Source organism: Malurus melanocephalus, unplaced genomic scaffold, assembly GCF_030028575.1.
Source record: "Malurus melanocephalus ecotype Western Australia unplaced genomic scaffold, MMel_1.1 scaffold_109, whole genome shotgun sequence".
Taxonomy (NCBI): Eukaryota; Metazoa; Chordata; class Aves; order Passeriformes; family Maluridae; genus Malurus; species Malurus melanocephalus.
In genome coordinates this window covers 1120999-1141840 of record NW_026623341.1, presented here as the reverse complement: position 1 = coordinate 1141840, position 20842 = coordinate 1120999, and the positions used below count along the sequence as shown (strand labels likewise).

The 20842-nt window shown below is 37.0% G+C and overlaps 1 protein-coding gene across 1 annotated transcript in view; it reads left to right on the top strand.

The window, feature by feature from the left end:
• EYS (eyes shut homolog) overlaps nt 1-20842 on the top strand; it is a 685229-nt gene that overhangs the window by 598705 nt on the left and 65682 nt on the right. The window lies entirely within an intron of this gene.

Genomic DNA, 20842 nt, shown 5'->3' with positions numbered 1-20842 from the left:
TCTGTGCTTTATTGCAGTGTCTTTTTCAATCAGGAAAATACAGGGTTGCTTCCTTCTAAACATTGTCCTGTTCTGCTTAACCTAGTAAATATTGGCATGACAAACTCTGTGTGCATGAGAAGGATGGGAAATTATTTGTTTCCACTCAAGTGTATGCCGTTTTTTTCACTACAGCTGTGGTATCTGAGGGTTTTTTCCCTGTGCTCTCCTGATTTCATTTCACTTTCTAYGCAACAATGTAGAAGAGTGCTCTATGTGGACCAATCAGCCTACTTCAGTCCCATAAAGGATTTCTTACATAAATAGTCCCAGTGAGATTTAGCAAATTACGTGCTTTAGGAGAAATGCTGTGTTCACAGAACTGCTCTTTCATAGTGAGGTGTGTAAGCACATAGATTAGAGTCTGCATGGCACTGCTACTTTATTTTCACTTGCAGTACAGAAAGCAGAYTTTATTTATCTTGCATTTATAACATAGAAATTAAGCTTGAGACTTGGTTTTGATTTTTGAAAGCAGAATGAGCATAAGAATAAACCACAGGAACACATGATGATATTAAAGAAATAAAATCAACCAGCCATCATTCATCCTCCGGTATACTTTTGTTTGAGCTAACTTATGCTTGTAAACAACATTTCCAGAGAAAAACTACCTTTCTTTTAACACGAATTACGCACTGATATCTGAGTCACAGAGGGTGAATTACATATTCTTTCAGGCAACATCTCCAATTATCTTTTTTGACAGCGGATGTTAAGAGCATATTCCTCTCTGTCTAAATAAGAATTAATTATTCATAATTGTACAATTCAGTGTTTACATGTAAAGGAGTTTCATTCTCTGATGCAGGATCTGGATATTACACTGCCAGTGGTAAAAGCAGGAAAATAGAATTTGGTTCTGGTTTTACATCTGAGATTATACCATTATACATAGTSAGATTTCCTTGCTTTATATGGAGTTACTCTGATTTCTATCACTGAAGTGAAAATCTAATCAAGCCMCACAGCTGGATACATTCAACAACTTTTGTTCACCCAGAAAAACTTTGGATTGTATTGATCTGCATTACAGAATTGAACAGAAAACAACAGGGGGGAAATCTGAGAAACAGTGCCTCATTTAGTACCCAGTAAAAGTTCTTAAGGTGCYTGTTTCATTGCCATACTTGGCTTGATCATCCTCAGAAATCAATCAAGAACCTGCAGCCAGAAGCATGCATAAAAATGTCTTGAACTTTTTAAGKTGTTTCTATGGATAGAAGGTAAAGAGTTACGGTAGAGGACAATTACCACCAAAACCACTGCAGTCCTGTTGATTAAAAATTTATGCAGCTTTTCTTTAATTATTCCTTTCAGAGAGATATAGCCAGCTAGAAGGTGAGAGACAGGGTGGTGTAACAAGAGAAGKAAAGCAGAGCAGTAAAGTACTGTTTGACTGCTAGATGAATGCTCTGCAGGACAGAAATTGCTGTGGTGTCACCGGTTTGCTGCTACCGGCATGCGTGTCATACCAGTGGATGTCAACATAAAGTGAAACCAGGAAAAAGAGACATCCACTTRCCTCCCTCTTCTGGAACAAAGAAAAGGGCAAAACCTCTTCTACCTCTAGCAATAGCAGTCATAGATAAATGTATGTGTTGCTGAGAAGTCTGARAATTCATCCTTTGAAAAAAAAAGTCTTTTCATCATGAGATGACATTGCAGCCCTTACCATGGAGTGGCTGAGGGATCCACACTGGCCTGATGAATAACAGCAGGGATAGGCTGCAAGCTGGAAGYTAATATAAAGCCAAATCTGTCACATTTGTCTTTCAATATTTTAGACATTAGCATGTATTTAATGTAGCTGAAATGCAATGCTTTGGTGTGCTCCTTAGAGCCCATTGTTAGCTGAATACATACTGGCTGATGATTAAGAAGTCCAGAGTTTTTTGTGCTCCAGCTTAAAATGACTTCTGARTAAGTGCAGTGCAAACAGAGAAGGCAATTGTAAATAAACACTCTCAGGTCCCCCTGTTTAAGAATGAACACATAGAGGAGTCTAAAATTGGCCTGTTTTCCAATCTGATTTAATAATTTAATAATGATGGTTAAATCAATATTATGTCCCAGAGCCACATCAATATGTAYAAGAATCCAACATCTCAAGGATATGTTACAGAGAGGAGACTTACTTGATTCAATTATTTATAATGATAGTGTGTCAATAATCCTGATTATTTCATGAATTATTAACATTTTCCCCCTTCACTGTCTTCCTGCTTTCTGGAAGGAGTTAATTATTRCAAAGCTTTCAGCTATTACAGCAATCTTTAGCACAGAGAGGTGATAGAATGATAGCATTCCTGAAGTGTTACAACATTCTTCCTAGAACAATTTTCCAATAAATGCATTGAACTATAGGAAGTTAATTTCCTTTCCACTCTGCTCACTTGGGTAAAGAAACATATATTAACAAATTAACTGGTTTTGTTTGGCTCAGTTTTATTCTACAGAAGAAACAGTGAAGGTTTTTTCTTTCATCTGTGAACATTTTACCTTTTCCTACAAGCAGTCACCATAGCTACTGGCAAACAGCATTATGTTGTTTCCCTGATTCTCTCTGGTTTGACTACAATTCTATTTCAAGGCAAAAAAAAAAAAAAAAAAAAAAAAAAAAAAAAAAACAAAAAAAAAAAAAAAAAAAAAAAAAAAAAAAGGATTGTGGCTTGATTGTTTTCAGAGAACAGAAATCTTAAGTAATAACCAATTAGTTCTGTCTGAAAAGTCAGACTCTGAAAAAGGGAGGGCTCTCCTTTATTCTACAGATAGCATCACTGTGAAGCTTTGCATCTGGTTTTAGACATCTGAATGCTTCAAAGATTTTCTCCCATTAAATGTGTTCATCTGTGTTTGATACAGCTTGAAAAAAATTTGCCACAGTGCAATATTAATAATTATTTGGATGTCCACATTTGCATTTTTTTTCTGTCTCCACCTATTTTCTCAATTTAGACAAACTTTGGGTTGTCTCAGACAGTAATTCAGATTGTTCACTTTCCAGCACTTCCTAGCTCCAAGCAGTGTGTAAAATTAGCTGGTACTTTCATTTTGACTTATGGATTTTCCTAAATGCATGAGCACAACAATCTATGCATGTTCAGAATTATGTAGTATAAGAAGCTGGATGCAAGATATATATATAAATAGCTGTAAATAAATAAATATATSTAAAATAACTGGCAGTTATTTTCCTATCTTAAAATTTCTACACGTATTTATCACAGAGGAAAGCTCCTTAATTGATGGGGTTTAAATTGGAATARAAGTATTTATTTATTTATCAATGAAGAGTAACAATAAGTGAAATAAGAATTCAGGACCAGTGTCAGAAATGCCACTGATAAACCACAATATGAGATATTGCAGAATGTTAATAAATATCTACAAATTTCCAAGCAACTTTCTATAACTTACGTATACCCACCCACACACAGGGTGTGCACAACCTTACAGTTAGTGTGGATTTTGCAAACACTGAAAAGTGTGTGTCCCCCACATGCAGACCCTCCTGTGGACATATGGATGTTGAGCATGTAGTGACAGGACAAAGGGGATGGCCTTAACCCAAGGTAGAGTAGTTTTAGATTAGATAGTAAGAAAAAGATATTTACTGTCAGGGTGGTGAGGCCCTAGAACAGAAAATTGTGGATGTCTCATCCCTGAAAGTGTTCATGGCCAGGTTGGATGSAGCTCTGAGCAACCTGGTCTAGTGAAAGGTCTCTGCCCATGGCAGCGGGGTTGGAAGTAGAAGCTCTTTTAAAATCCAACCCAGGCCATTCTATGATTCTAAATCCTTCTCTGGAAGTACTTTTCTGCCTATTTGACTGTCCAACATAGCTGGATTATTGGCTTGGTCTAGCTGTGCGATTTTCAGACCACTCAAGTTAAAAGAGAGAATTCCCACCCTTTTTGGTGTTGTAGTGAATCCATGTCTTAGCAGGTCATGTGCAWCATGCAAATCATTGGAAGCAAGGCATCTTGGGAACATTTGATTCAGTTTTGAAGTAATATCTTCTTGTTTGGGGAACTATTAAAAAACAACTGAAAAGATGCACTTATAAATCAAAAGAAGAACTGCAAAAATTKTTTATGGGGATTAAAATCAGTATGTATAGGATCAAGTTTTATGCACAAATCTGATAGTTGCTTAAAAATAAATTTGAAAGAGATTTTTTTTAAAAAGAACCACTTCTGTAGCATYACATGTAGCTTAACACTGTGATAAACTACCACAGGAAGAACCAGYGAAACATAGTCTAATTTATGAAATAATGTATGTATAGCTGCAGAAGGCATGCAGAGAATGGTAATTTAACATTTGTAAGACAAACTGTAGCCCAGTACACTTGCATAAGCATTATTTGGCTATTTAAGGTACCTGTCATCTTTGTTTTCCCAATTAGATACACACATGGAGTTCAAAAAGAAAGGTGTCACATAAACTTGCCCTTGTCTGGTATGAATTTCCAGTTCTAGATGAACTCATTCAAAGCTCTGACAGATAATGCTGGCAGTGCCTGTTCAAGCTGTCTGTTCCACTTGTGTGTTGGATGAAGGAATATATGCCTGCATCTCATCAGCCAGTTTGGCGTTTCAGTGTGAGCCAGGTGGATTTGTGTTGAGGTACTGAGCTGTGAAGAGAAGCAACTGAACCATGGTTACACATTCTGTACTACTGATTGTCCTGAGGTGCTGTTGAGTCCAGCAGGGGATGGTGCTGACACAGGGCTTGAGACTCTTGGCCAATTTGACTGATAATGAAGTACACAAAAGCCAAAGATTAGAGAAGTAGGACAGTATTTTACCTTCCCGTGTAGTCATGGGGTTTTTTTGCTAGACTCCGTGGAGTTTTTTGTTAGGGTTATTCTTATTATTATTTTGGTTTAGCTGTGGCATATCCTGGAAGCTGTAGCCTCCAGTCCTGTTAACTGTTCCAACATAATTTGCGCTTTCTGACACTTCAGCAGCAAGAAGGTATTGAGTGGTAATATTTGCAGTCAGTGAAACTCATTAATGTACTTCTGTCTTTCCTGAGGTGGTGTCATCCTTCTCTCGAGGCAGTTGGTACAGCCAAGGGTTTGACCTTCTGATAATGCATCACATTTCAATCTCTTTTCAGACTTCAGTAAATACAATTCAGCATTGCATCTGAAAGCTGAGGTTTTGTTGACAATTAAGAAAGACAATGTGCCTTGCTGTTTTTCCTCCTTTCTGACAATAACTTTTAATTATTTTTCATGCAAAATGTGAAGAAGGGTGCCATATGAGTATGGTCTGCTATGGTTTCTTATAATGTGAAATATTGAGAGTAGCTGATATGAAATTAAATACTGGTCTAATCTACATGTCTGCAGTGTTCCACTCCTGAGAGGAGAGGAGAACCCAAGATTCATGAATGCCCATGGCTGAAAAGGAACAGCAAATGCCAGAGGGTCAGAAACAAAAGTTACAAGGGTTTTTGGTAGTTTATACACTTGTCATGGAAACTGGACTAAGCTAATTCCTTATCTTCTAGTAGAAATAGAAAAAAAAAAGATTTTTTTTTTTAAAAAGGGGGAAGACAGAGTAAAGGAGATCACCAGTCCTGGATCCAGCATTAATCTGGCTGACAAAGTGTCCAGGGTCCTGGGGGTGCCATCAGGGCTTTTTATAGATGAATTTTCTCCACCCTGAGGCTCCATTTCTCACATTCCATGGAAATAAGTTATTATGCACAGTCTGTTCTTCTAGATCCTCCTGGAAATGGGTCAGAGGRCTKCAGAGGATATTGGTGTTCTTGTCCCCCATGTACTTGTCTTTTTGATGGGAATTCCTTGAGCTGTACYGTGCTGTGCTTCTCTCCAGGAGCCAGAACAARGATGCTTGTCCCAGAAAACTGCTGCCCTACCTTCATACAGCTCCTTTTTCCAGCTGAATCCTGTGCTTTCTTGCCCATTTGCACAGTGTGCTCTTGCACAGGATGTTCTAGGGAAATTTCTCATTTTGTGCTGAGAATGAGTGTCAGAACCACACCAACAGTGCTGTGTTTKATAGTTGTTGGCTCTTACTGTTCTGGCCCATGAATTAAAATTAATGAGTGTTCCATCTCATAAGCATTGGTCAGCCCTGGATTTCAGAGGTCAGTGTATAACTGAAGAGAATAATGTTTTTTTTTTAATTAGGTTTAAGTCCTTTCTTCTGCCATCTTTGCATATTCTGAGATATTTCTGCTCTTTTCCTCAAACATGCTAATTGGTCATGCTGAGTTGTTAGTGCTAAATGTTGGGTAAATTTGAGGCCCCATGAATTGCTCACAGTTACATTTCTTAACATGATGCAGAGTCATTGCTCTGTCTTCATTGCTAAACCTGACTTTTGTTAAGCAAAACCTAAATTTGCATTCAAGAATTTTGCATTTTACAGTGAAGTTTCTATACTTTATRATGGCAACATAACTTGATATTTCCATAGAATTTCTTAGGAGCTGGAGGAATTTATCACTGAATTCCTGAACACATTTTAATATTTACATCTTAGTGGAATAGATTTAGCTTATTAAATCCATGAAAGTTTGGATAACTATGTTTTTTTTATTTACTTTCATTCATAATAGAGACCTTACAAAAATCTAGATAGATGACATCTGTCAGTCTTCTCTTATCAATTGTTGCTTCTGCCACAGAAGGCCACCCAGTTGGTYAGGTTCTATTTGCCCTCAGTAAAACCATCCTGGCTACCTTGGGTCACGTCCGTGTCTTTTATGTGCCAAGAACTATTCTTAAATCTCACTAAATATTCTTGGAAAGTATGGATACAACAGATATAATGTTAAACAATTCCTGCCATTGCTGTGAAACATTAATGAGATTTTTTTTTTTAATATAATCATAAAGGATTCATGGCACTGCATACAATATACATCTATAAATGTGTAGATCAAGGTCAAACTTTAGCTTGGGACCCAAGGATAATAAAATAGAAAAGAAATAATAAAGTAAAAATAAAGTTGGACATTCGAGTTTTAACTGGCATGTCTGAGTTTATAGGAAGAAGTGCCATGCCCTGTCTGTAGAAGTAGCAATATAAGAACAGTATTTTTTGGCAGATGCAGCTATSCAGTAAATGTCTTCCTGAGCTTCTTGTGGAGAATATTTTTCCTTAAAAAAGCCCAGAGGGAAAGACATATCATATAGCAGAAACATGTCAAGGAGGAATTATCTGGAAACTATTACAAAGACTGAGCTGCAGTGCTTGAAGAAGAGCAACATTACAGAAATAATACTTTTTTGAGCATGTTACAAAATCTAAAAAGTTCAAAATGCTTTTAAAAACTTAGAATCTAATTAGTGAGAGGTAAGATAGACATGGGTTGTTGTCACATGCATTTGCATAAAAATAATTGGAGCCTAGAATTACAAGCTGCAACATTTGAAAGATAGTAGTGTTAAAACATGAAGGTTGAATCAGCTTCTCTGAGGCTGATGGGAGAAGATGCTGAAATATGACAAGACAGCATAATAGATAAGAAGGAAAAGTTGAAGACAAATTATGATTAATTAGTGTAAAACATAGAATGAAGCCCTTGGGAAACTGAGAGAAGATTTTATTTCCTTCATAATTTCAACACATTCTGAATATAGTTCCTAAGACTAGACAGGGCATTAAGAGTGGGAGGTATCTATACTATTCACTTTTAMCTTGTCTTTACCAGCTACAGCAAGAAAGGTTTCAAAATTTGGAACGGGTAAATGAAATGTTGCAAGGAATGATGCCATCAATTTTGGTTTTTACCACTCTTTTTTGCCACAAGGTCGGCTATCAGTTCAAGCAAAATTTTTGTGACTGCTCAGTCTGCGAAGTCACTAGGTCAAGTAAAGTCAAAATATTCCTTTATCTTAGCTGAAAGTAGCCAAATGTTAACCCAAGAATGCAAACACAACTTTTTTTTGTTCTGTAGATGACAGTTTACAAGTCCCTGAATAATGTAATTGCATTATTCAGGCTATTTTTTCTTCATAGCAACTTGCTTGAAATATCTGTGGAACTACTAACAGACCACAGAAAACAAAAAAAAAGGATTTTGATTGATGCAGTTTTCTGAATCAACTGGCTACTGCAAAAAGAAATCAATGTTATTAATTCACGGTCTTCCAGTGCCCCAGAGAATTGTGTTGTAGGAGAGAAGCAGGATTAGAGTCTGAAATGGTCTGGAGAGGGTTATTTTGTAGAGCTTTTTTATTCCTCTCGAAGGACCGGGAGCCTGTGGAAACAATTTCACATYGTCACTTGCAGCACTGAGACTTGTGGCATTTTACCTTGTGTTCTGCTTGTTAATTACGGATGAGAAGTGCTGGTTTTGAGGCAGTATCTGATGGTGAGAAGGAACTAATAATGYGTACTCCACCTGAGAAATCCTAACTAGGGGTTGTAATCCTTGACAGTTCTTGTTGAAGAAAAGTGGCGGKTTTTTATCAATGGCTAATTTGTCTTGAAAGTGTAAATCTTTTGGCACATTGGGAATCAACTAATAACAGAAAGTTATTGCTTGACTCTCAGTCCTGCAGATTGATGTTTTTTACACTCAGCTGATCATTGCTTATTTATTTTTCTTTCGATTTCATTGGCTTTATTATCTCAGAGTAGGGCTGAGCCTGACACAGTGAAAATCAGATTCGAAACAGTTCACTTCATCTGATTCAGTTTTCATTAAAATTCTTTAAATAATACATTAGAACACATTACATCTGACATACCCAAAGGTGTGACACTGATCCTGTTCTGACCTGCTCAATTTCTGTGCACACTTGGTAATTCCAAGTCATGCTTTAACCCAATGTAAATTGGACTTCTGCTGCAACAATCATAAATGTTCTTAATGCTTTCTTGAGTTTGTATGAAGCCTGTGTGCCRCCAGTTTTGCTCTAAACGGTTTCTGCCTCAAGGATGATTATGAAATCATTCCTAAYAGTTTCCTTTCAATTTATTTTTTATATTAGAAAAATAAATTTTCTTAAATTCAGGTCTATATATTTTCCTTCCAAGGAAGCATCTGAAATATGGGGGAAAATTGACATTKCATTTTTAAAGCTGTATTTATAAATGTGTTTACCTGAGCAGACATTGTGGTTTGCAATATTGTATCAGTGAAGGATCTTAACAAGGTCCACATGACCCAAAAGGGGAAGCAGAAGAATAGAAAAATAATTGCTTTTCAGAAGGAAAGGTTGTTGAGAGGTGCAGGTATTCTGTGAGCATATTGTATTTTGCAGGGAAACTGTCAAAATTCTTAAATTGTATGTTGCTGGTTTAGTGCTCAAATATGAAACCTCTCCAGAAGACCCAGATGGCAAAGAATCCTTGTTGATTCAGCAAGGAACACTCATCTCCTTAAATCACTTCTGGTTAAATATCTTTTTATGATTCTTTGGGATGTGGCAATTTTCTTTCAATGAGACCTTGGGCAKGAGTCTTACTTGGGTTAAGTTGTTAAACTTCTAGAAATTTGCTAGAAATATCCTTTCAACTTGTTGAATTCAGCAAAAATTGCATCAGCAAGAAACTTCTGGGAAAATAGAGGGAAGGGGAGAAAGGAGAAGAGGAATCTCTGTACAAGGCACACGTATAGAAACTTCTGGGAAGGAACAGAGAACATCGGTCTGTATTCCACTTGCATGGAAACAGAGATGCCAGAAGCCATCTGATTCTGTTCAGATTAGAGCAGGTTTGTCTCTATTGTCGGAAAGTTTTATCAACCTTTCTGAAAACAAAAATGGATAATCACAGCATTAAGGCTGATGAAAATGCTACAATATGTTGATGAAAAATGCTACAATAAATAAATACACATCAAATTCCCCTTTGGATATGAGAAGCTACCCTAATTAGACCTATGGGAGTTTCAAACTTATGTTCTTCAGCATTAAAGAATAAGTGTAAGATCAGTTATTAATTTATATGTCCACTTGGACTGAAATTTGTTTCYTATGGATTTGTTGCTTTTTGACAGAACAATCATGAGGATCTGTAGTTTAATTTGCAGTCTACAAGTCAATTCAGATTTTTTGTGATGACCAAAAGAAAACATTTTAACATARTTGTTGTATTCTTACACATGATGAATTTGCTAAATAATACAAATTTGCAACAATGATCTGTCAGAGCTGATCCTGAATTATTCAATAGATTATTTAATACCTGTCACAGTGTATACAGAAGAAACTGAAATTCAATAAGTCACTGTCATGATCTTTAAACAGAGCCTTCTGTTCTGTTTCCCTTTTCTCTATTCCTCCACTCCTTAACAAAGCAATCCCTGTGGGAGAAGGACATGCAGGAGAGCATGTTGGGATATAAACTGTAGCTACTGAAAATGGTTCATTGTGTGTAGTACCATGATAGAAGGGMATTGGTGAAGAGATAAAAATATAAAAATCCATATAAATACCAAATTCTCTGCTTTACACATTTGCATTGGTATTGCTTCCCTCTTAACGTTTGGTCTATTTGCAGTTTTCCTSCTTCCTTTAGCAGAGAAGCATTTTTAAGGGATTCCCTCTAGTGAAATAGCAAAAATTATATTAATCTTATTTTAGGTAGTTGTGACTTTGTATGTCTTGTATAGGCAAGCAAGCAGTAAAGTGTATGCAATGAGCCTTAAAGGAAACCGTGGCAAGTACTATATGACAGCTTTGACATGTTTTTCAGAGTGTAATGTCATTACAGCTGTCCTCTGTATTATACCCAATATTATGGCAACCATTTTAGATAAGAGTTAAGTGGCACAGGTTTTTGTTGGTTGTTTTTTGTTGTCTGGGCTTTTTTTCAGGAAGAGATCCACTTTTAGTTAGATTATACTAAAATCCAGTCAATCCAGTCTGAGCACCTTTTGCATGACTGCATTTTGAAATCTTAAATATTCAAAAATATTGAAGAGAAGGCAAATAATTTGAAAAAGAAAATAATATATTGGAACATTTTCTTGTATTTAAGCATGGAGGATCATTTTTACTGCAATATTTGACCCCAAGTGTTGAGATGACACAGTCATTTATGTACCTGTGAGCACCATCGAGTTTCTTACCCACCTGCTTTCCRATGAGCCACTTATTGACTCTGCATTTCCTCCCCCTTGAAGGGCGATTTTGAACATCTCAGWTTTGCCATAGATTAATAAATGGTGCAGTGGACAACTGTCTTAGCCACTGCACTACTTAATGGGAAGCATCAAAGCAAAATAATGAAGGAATTTCTTTCCTTTTTATTCTGCGCTGGAATCATGCAGGCTGTCCGGAGCACATCTCCGTGTACCTTAACACCACAGATTTGTTCTCTTACTTTTTGCTGCCACCTAGTGCATTTTATAGCCTACAGCCCAGCTAAACTGGAAATGCATGGAAAAGGGGAAACACCGTTGAAAGTGTTGAAATTTACCATTAAAAAGGGAGAAAAAATAGCCTATATTTTTCTTACTGTAAAGACATWTCCCCTGTGTAACGTAGCCTTCTATATGTGCTGAATAACCTCCTGGGCATTTTTCAGTTCTTTAACCCTTCATCTTTATTCAGCATCATTTTCCTCATCTAAAGAATTTCTTTCAGTTCTTTGCAGCTTAGATTAATCTGTGATCTGTACAATCTTTCAGGTCTTAGGTATACATTTATGAATATTCTTTAAATATTCCTGTAGAATATAAAATAATATGATTTCAACTGTTTGATAAACGAAGTGCTGGGGAAATGTAACATTCTGAAATGAAAAGCATTYAGTTCAATAGCTGGGTGTTCGAGTTTCTGAAAAATATATCTTGCTTGGCATTTGTTTGCAAGGCACAGCAAGTCTGAAAATTTGATTATGAATGCCAGTCAGCCAACTGAGAAGTAAGCATTTTCAGCCCTGAAAATGCTCAAAATGCAGAGAATATCCTTCACTGTCCATTTGGCCTGATCTAATGTTATTTCACCTGTGTAAGCAACTTCCATTTGACTGACTGCTGTAATTATTAATAGCTAAAACCTTTCTTGAAATTAAAGTGATTGTCTGTCAGGTTGCCAGTGTCTGTATTTCTTGATTTTTCCTTATAGCTATCTTAATAAGGAGTGAAATGAGCAATAAAATATACTCTGAAAATGTAATTTGCTTTGTGTCATGTTATYAGCTAAAGGTACTGCTGGTACAGATTGCCCAGGGGGTTTTGGAGTCTCCAGCCCTGGAGATTGCACAGAAGCTTTTTGGACACGGTCCTGGGGAGATGGCTGAAGGTGACCCTGAGCAGAGGGGTTGGACCAGCTGAGCTCTGGAGGTTCCTTCCAACTTCCACCATTCTCTGATTCTCTGACCTTTGACCAATAAAATCTGTTTCTGATACAATATTGTTTGCTCTATTTTTTAAGGAATCTGAATCTGTCAGCTGCTTTTGTTAAGTGTATTATTCTGGTTTAGTAACAGCCAATTAATTTTAAACATTTGATAATGGCTCGTACTTATAGTAAAGGATTTCATAAAGGTGCCTTTTTCATATTTAAAAAAGAAAATCATACTGTAAATAAWCTTAGTGTGGCTTAGTCACAAATGCCTGTGGATATTTCAGAAAAGTAACAAGTGTGCAGSAAAGGAAAATAGGATAAAGAGARTTGKTTTTAATCTTGTTTTCTTGGTATTGCTATGCAAAAGAATTGCACTGCTTTAGGGTCCCCTTGTGACAGAAATGTGTTTTACCTTTAAGTCAATGCCTGACTACTTCAGGGGTTGAGAGGCAAGGGTGTTCCTTCCTGGGAAACTGTGTGAACGCCAATGTCAGCAATTTCTTTGTGCTGACTGAAAAACAGACTCCAGATAAAGTCTYTAATTTCTATGATCACAGCTTTTGACATCTAAGGGTATCCAAAGGACAATAAAACTATAWATGAGATTAGCACCACCCCTAAATCTTTCCCTTGGTTTTATARTGTCTGAAGTAACATTCTGCAAGATAAATTTGGTGGTTACTCCAGCTTTTTCTGAATGTTTGCAAATGAAGATAAGAAAATTGAGAAGCAGGGCAAGAGGAAGTCCTTTATTCTTTAACAACTTCTTATAAAGCATTACAGATTGGTAGAGAAAACGCAACACCAATATGCTGCAAAATGATACTTTGCATTAAGATCAGAGAAGAAGGGTGAAGTAGCACAGTGTAGAAGASAATAGACACCAAGATGAAGAAAAAAAGGATAATTTAAAATACAAAAGTGGCATAATTTTAACATCTCATGCATTATTAAATAGCCTATGATTTTGGTGTTACATTATGCCTCTGCTATTTTAAGAAATTCATAAAATGCTGTGCAGTATTATTTCAATAAAGCTTTTATGTAACTGTATAAAATTGCRGTATATTACTGCAAATGTACAGAGCCTTATTGCAGTGGAGTACATTAAGATAATGCCAAACCAAGGGCATCACAATATATGTAATATATTCTGTATAGTAGTTTTGCTTTATCACATTAGTATAAGAGCATTATTTCATTCAGATGACCACGGAGTTTACATTACARTTGCCAGAATCATAAACATTGTAAATTGTCATAACACAATTCTGAAACCWGACAGATGAAGGCTCTCAATTGTGCTGCCTAATACTTTGGCCTGCTGCTGTGGATACCAAAGTCAGAAGGAGCCAGTTACAMTCTAATGACAAATTGCAAAAGCACAAAGCATTTGTAACATGCTGGGCAGACTTTCAGTTGCTAAATTGGTTCATCCCCATCTGTACCAACAATGAAATTTCCCAACTTGTTTAACTTTTCAAGCATTTAAGCATCAGGAAATAATCTTACAATCACAATCTAGAGGTACAAATCCTTTTGGGATGTGAGGAATATGTGGGTGAGGTATGTCACACACAGATCTGAGGAGTGGGACAGCAGTGAGTTACGAATCCCTGCATCTTTCCTGCCTACAGAGAAAGAAGCGCATGAATTGTAAAAGTTACCAAGTTATTGACATATTCASACTTTCTTTTTAAATCACTGTGGTCCCCATAATTGAGCAGCTGCTGAAACAGATCCATTACCGTGACGTTCAGACATTSCATTGCCCTCTCTGACTGCCCTCTGTGTGTTAAATACCTGTTACAGCAGSACCCAGTGCTCAATGGTTTCACAAGGCACTGCCTGAGTGATTGTTAACCTATAATGTTGACACACTTTCATTGACACATTATTTCAGATTGAGTGGGAAAGGGCCATGTTTTTGTTTAAATCCGGAAAAGGAGAAAGAAAATAAAGGCATAAAGAGTAATATTTAACAATGTTAAGAGGCTGTTACAAGGGGGATTTGCTGTTATGGGACATGCCATCTCACAATTTTCTCAGTAAGAATTAAATGGGCATGGTACCAATAGACTTCATGTGGACTCGACAGAAAACCTGTTGTGAAGTWGATAGAAGTCTGAAAATTCCATACAAACTCCAGTGATTTTAGTTCACTTTACAGTCTTTCACACCTATTTTCATGTCACTTTTGAGAATCTGAAAAGAGACTTGTAAAACCAATTTCTTCCATCAGCACTTTTACTTTGAATTTCCCCARCTAAAACTTTTGAAAGATGAACTCTGGTATCCTTTCAGGGGGTGACTATTTTTATTACACTTGCTAGGTGTCAATCTTTATTTCCAAGTTATTTTTATAGAGGTTTCGCTATCATCTGCATTCAGATTTATGGCATTTTTCAAACAAGTACCCTTGTGGTTTTTTTTGTTTTTTAATGACTGACAGCTATTCAAAAAATCAGTGGAAGGGATATTTTTCCTAAGATGTTGCATCCAGTGAATCATCATGTATGGCCYTATGTTCATCTGCTTGGGTTTTTGATAAGCTTGCATGTGTGCTTGTAATAGTGATACCTGTAGATTCCTTATTGTCCTTTTTGTCCCTTCTGATCTGACCTAGATATCAACAGTGGCTTGAAGATAAAAGTCTCAGACTACTGGGGAGTTGCATTTGATTTTTTTTTTTTGCAAGCAGAACTATCTCGTTCTATGTATTTTTTTTTTTTTTAATTGCTCATAGTAATTCCAATTCCTATTATTTTTGAGGAGAAAAAAAATGTTTCTTCTAAAACAAGAGTTTACTGTGGTGAAACAAGTAGACAAATCAAAACTAGAAAGGCTTGTGCATGAACTACAATAAAGGGAATACAGTTTTATGGAAAGGTTTTCTGGGAGCATGGGAACATATTTAGAACTCAGGCAGGGTTGTAGAGAATGTTTTGAAGCTCTTCTTGGTGTTTGGCTGGCGTTAAGACCATTTCAGCACCCTAATGAAAGAAAGTCACACATCTATTTGCATGAAAATACCTTTAATAAGTTTCCYTTACAAAACCTTAGGAATGCTATGATATTGCTGGTTTTGCTTCTGAAAGCTTGCCTTCATGAGCCTGGATTCAAACATAAATACAAAAGTAATYATAGTAATTTTCTTAATTCAGAATAAAAAGGGTAATTTTGCCTTCAGCAGTTTTCAGCCTTTCATTCTAAACAGAAATCTTTCCCTGTTGAAATAGTGTTTCTCTCCAGCCAGTATATTAAGATTCCAAAACTAAGGCCAAAAAAAGTAAATGTTGCTAAAAAGGAAGTAGAAATATTTTTCATTACATTGAATCACTAGTGTTGGATGGTCTGTGAGCAGACAACAAAAGTTGTTACAATTTTTTTTTAATATGCATTAAGGGCTCATCTGGATCATAGTTCCATAGTGCTTCATGCTGTTCTTTATAACCCACCCAGAACAACAAAATTATGCTAATTTCACAGCTGAAGAGCCTTAGCATTGGAAAAAAAACCCTGTCTTCCCTTAGGTGAAAAATTATTCAGATTCAGCCTCTCTTGTGTTTAGCCTCTAACTTGAATTCCTTTACTAYCAAAAATTTTCATATGGTGTTTTCTTAACTCAAGTTGTCAGTGATAGCAGAGGGATCTCATCAGGCTGCTTTGCAGGTGGTGTGTTGTAGTGAAGAAATCTCTGTCTTAAGTATATGCTTTTGTGAAAAAAGCTAAGAGATTTGCCCAAGGTCTAAAAATCTGGGCAAGAGTAAGTTTTTTTTCCCGTACAGCGTGTAACACATTCTAATCCTACTTTGTCTTCTGCATCAATACAGCAGGATTATCAGAAAGGGAAAATTAATGAGTCTCAGAAGCATTTATTCAAAATGCAGATGGCCAGCAGTCATTTGGTTTTTGGTAGCTTTCCTTCGTTGCTTTCTTACTGGTTTTAAAAGCTAATTTTCATTGGCAGCTGCCCATCAGGAGAGGTGACACATATCACAGTCATGAGAGCAAGAAACTCTTGTGCCTTTAGAAAATTTTTAACACTGRATATATTGCTACTGACACTTGGAGACTAGACAGCAGAAATTCTGCATTAGATATCAATTTTGTCTGCCTTGGCAGCYCTATTAGCTGATTCCTAGGAAAAAATTACATGATAGATGGAGATGYACATGTACAAAATTCCAGGTGAATGTCATGTTTTCTTATCATCATTATCAACCTTAACTGATAATAATGTCTTCTTGCTTAATATTCCAGAAATGGCCAGCGGCCCTTTTCAATTAGGGTGTGCTTGTAGCCTCATAATCTCTACACAACAGCTCTTTGAGATAAATTGCTTTAATCTGCCTTGAATGGAAACACATTCAGAAGTAGAGTTCATATTATTTTATTCACTATTTATTTCAGAGCATTTTAGATTGTAATTAGTAGCTTTGTAAAACAGGGTATGACATAATAAGCAAGACTTAATTTTTACTGCTTTTTCTATACAGCAAGTGGCCTTTTCTTAACTTGATTTAATTTATTATTGGGTCACTGGGCCATGAGTTGGTGCTCACGATCTCCCCTCRCTGGAATAACCTTTTAACCAATCAGAGCTGACTCAAAACAGTTCCTGAGTTGACTTCCCTTGTGCCCTGGAAATTCTTTGTGTCCATTATGTGTGATAAATTCCTCTCCTCCAACCTCCTTAACCTCCTTCTAGGTCTGAGGTAATACCCAGGCGACAGTACCACCTTTATCTTATCTCAAATTCCCACTGTGGTGATTCAACTTCCAGTCCAAGTTCCAGGTATCCAGAGAGGCATTGATATTGTTTATTTATTCTCCTTCATATTTGAGAATTTGAAGTATTAAAAGAAAAAAAAAAAGAAAACTTAAACCCTTATTCCACTTATGCTGAAGAATCAGCATGTGGTTCACAGGATACAAAGGTTTTCTATCTTTCCCAAAGCTCATGGCAAGAAGACCATCCTTACAATATTTTCCACAGCATTTTGGTTCTTGGCCTTGCTCAAGGTCCACTATAACATTTTGTTGATATTACCCAATCCTTTACCTCTAAAGGCTGATCCATGGCCACCTAACATGACTGTGAAGAACTGTAGGAAAAGTTTTACAATAAGTGATATGAAATGTCTGTGGAAGCTGATTATAAAGAAGTTAATCACATTGAGATGTAAAACACATTAAAGGAGGGGAAGATCTTAACTTACAAATGGAAGGATAAGCTCTCAAATACCATCTACCCTTCAAGAAAAGTTTTGGAACTTTATAGGTTCTAATATTCTCTGAAACAATTTTTGAATAAKTAATGAAATACACCAGCTCTGTTCTCAGTAATAATTATGAAAGCAAAAAACAAATCCTTAGAAAATGAGAGGGAAAAAAAGTCATAATGCATAAATATTAACTGATAAAGCTCCATTACTTCTTATTCTTTTTGTCATTTTATTTCCAAAAAGAATAGTGAGGAAGTTAAAGGAARAGAACAGAGAAGGATGATAGAAGAAATGCAATTTTTCCAGATTACTTTAAGATTTTCTCATATGGAAAAGGAATGTTTGAAGAGTGTTATGAAATATGTCTACAACATCAGGAGAGACACAAGGAAAGCAAACAGACATTAATTGTTTGTCCTCTAATAGAATAACTTGTGAAAAAAAATCATATGAAAAAACCAGATAGAAATTCAGAGAGCAAAGGTAGATGCATGAGAAATACTTCATATATAAGCAGTGGAACAGTGCCTCACTTTTCAAAGTTGGCATAGGTTTAGAAAGTGATCAGACAGATTCACATAAAAGTATCTTTTAAGGACTGTGAAACACTTCTGATTTAAAASAGCCTTTGCTGCAGGTCACGAGAAGATGAATGTACTTAATGTTGCATTAAAACTACCTGTTCTTGTGGGATACCAGTTTTGTCCATTGTCAGAGACAGGATGACAGTAAATATGCACACTGTTCTGATCTGTGGAACTGCTTTTATATTGCTATCTTACATAATTGCACCAGGTAGAGCATTCCTCTGTGTGTSTCCCTGCAAGTCACTGTAATTTGCKGGTTGGCCTGCTTAAAAATCTTGARAAAATATTAAACTGCTTTTAGATACTTCTTGTCCTAARCACTAGGCACACCTCTCATCCAGTGCAGATCAGCAAGTCCAGAGCATTGTCTGACTATCTTTTGCCCATAGTGGAAACAATTTTCTAATTAGGAAAGCTCTGAAATACTCTTAGAAATGGCATATGAAGCAACTCTGCCTCCTTCTCACATCCAGTATCTATAAGCACCACAAAATGCCCCACAGAGCCAAGTTCCTGGCATGATTTGGTCCATTCTCTTGTCACTCACCTTCCCATATTTGTTTGCCCAAGAGCACTTAGAACTATTCTAAGATCACTGATGTTAAGAAAAGGTAAGAGTTGCTAAATGGTTTAATTCTGGCCCATGTTCCCTATCCTAGGTGATTCCCTTGACAGCATGCAGCCTGCCTCCCSTGTAGTCCTTCTTTGTTCCTGGACTTCAAGGACTACACCAGGACAAACAAAAAAATTCTCCACATATTTCAGTGCACTGCTGAGATCCCCTCAGTGTCACTTCCGAGCTTAGCTTGGTGGGAATGCTCCTGGGATTTATACAGAATCCAGGAGAGTAGATTTTCTGAATTTGCCATCACAGAACCTGGGCAAGGAGTTTGCTGTGGGCGAGCAGGARCAGATTCAAGGTTGAAAGCCTTTAGGGATATGCAGCATTTCTATTCTATTTCTTGATTAAATGTGTTGCAGCCCGGTTGTCACACAAATCTTGACCTGCTAGTGAACTCACTCTGACAAATGTTTGTTGTTATCAAAACGCAGAAGAATTGCTGGAAGTTAATGTCCCTTGCAAAGTCCAGATTTTCCAGTCTTTGGGCCAGATCATTTGTCCTTGAGTAGCTAACCAAATGCAAACTTCTGCTGAGTGCCTGTATTGCTGTTTCTGACACAGCAGCTCCCAGAAACGTTTGGAATTTGTCATTTAATGGGGTGGGTTCACCCCAGCCAGCAGGTCATCCTGTCCTAGTTACTCCCAGTTACTCCCACAGCAGGATGGCGGGGAAATGGAAAGGCAAACCCGAGAAAACTGGTGTGTTGAAATAAAGACAGTTTAAGAAATGAAGGAAAACAAAGGGGGGGGGGGGGGGGGGGGGGGGGGTTAGGGACCCAAATGATGCAAAAGCAATCATTTACCCCCAGCAGACCAAAGCCCAGCCATTCTCCAAGCAGCAGCTCCTTTGGAAATATGAGTTCCCGGGTTTCACTGCTCAGCACAGYCCCTTAGAGTATGGGATATCCCTTTGTCCACTTCAGGTCAGCTGTCCTGAGTTCCTTCCCAGCTTCTTGCCCACTCCSAGCCTACTCAGAAAGAGAAAACAAAACCAGCTTGCAGTAGGTAAAACATTGACACCTTAAAACTGTTTCAGTCACAAATCCACAGTGCAGCACTGCACCTTCTGCTTGGAAGAAATTGAACCCTTTCCAGTACAGCTAGCTGGAGTAAAGGTTATGAGCCTGATCCTCTGATCTGTTGAAACAGCAGTGAACTATGAATTATCCAGTAGAGCGGATTACGCTTCAGTAATAGGTCAAAGTATAAAATTATAAATAGTGTCCACATCCACCTATCTTGTTTAAATGTTGCAGGGARAATATCCTTATTGTTTCTTCAAGCAGAGATTGGCTTCTTTGGTGGGCAAGAAACTAGGAATAAATGAAATACACATTTTGACCTAAATCTAATGCCAGCACCACCTAGCTAGTCTCYAGCCAATGCTACTTCCCAACAAAAGCCTCATGTGCTTCAAGTCCTGAATAAAATTCAACTCAGAAGAAAATTAAGCTGTTGTTTTTCTCTAATATCTGCCTCAAGGCAGAGCATCTCAGCAGTGTGAAATGTTACAGTGTCATGGTGCCAATAATAGGATAAAAATAACAAAGCTTATCTTTAAAGATACTAGCATTTTCAATTGCAAACACTTTTTTGGGGGGAGAAAGATCTTTTATTTTACTGCTGAATAATTACAATAGAGTGTAATAATTAGGCTTTCCAGCTCTTTTTACCTCTTTTATCTTTTCCACTCCTAATAGTGCAAAATTCTTAATTTTGGAAACATTACAGAGGTAGTAAAAGAAAAATAATGGCAGGTGCTTGTGCTACCCTGTGCTGTTTCAGGTGAGCAGGCATAGCCTGGTGTCACTGTGCTTGGCCACAGGACAGTTCTTTGAAGCAAAAATATTCCATGTCAAGAATGCATGTCACGTAAACTAAAAGGGAGTTTCTCCTGTGGTGGATAAGACATGTCAAAAATTAGTCAGACAGATCACCAGTTATTTTTCATATCTCATAAAGCAAAGCATGTATGATACTGCCTCATCAGCCACAACTCCTGCTGGGAGATCATTGGTTTTCATTTATAGGTCAGAGCACAGCTGTGCGTCCTGAGAGCCCCTGTGAACATTGAGTTAA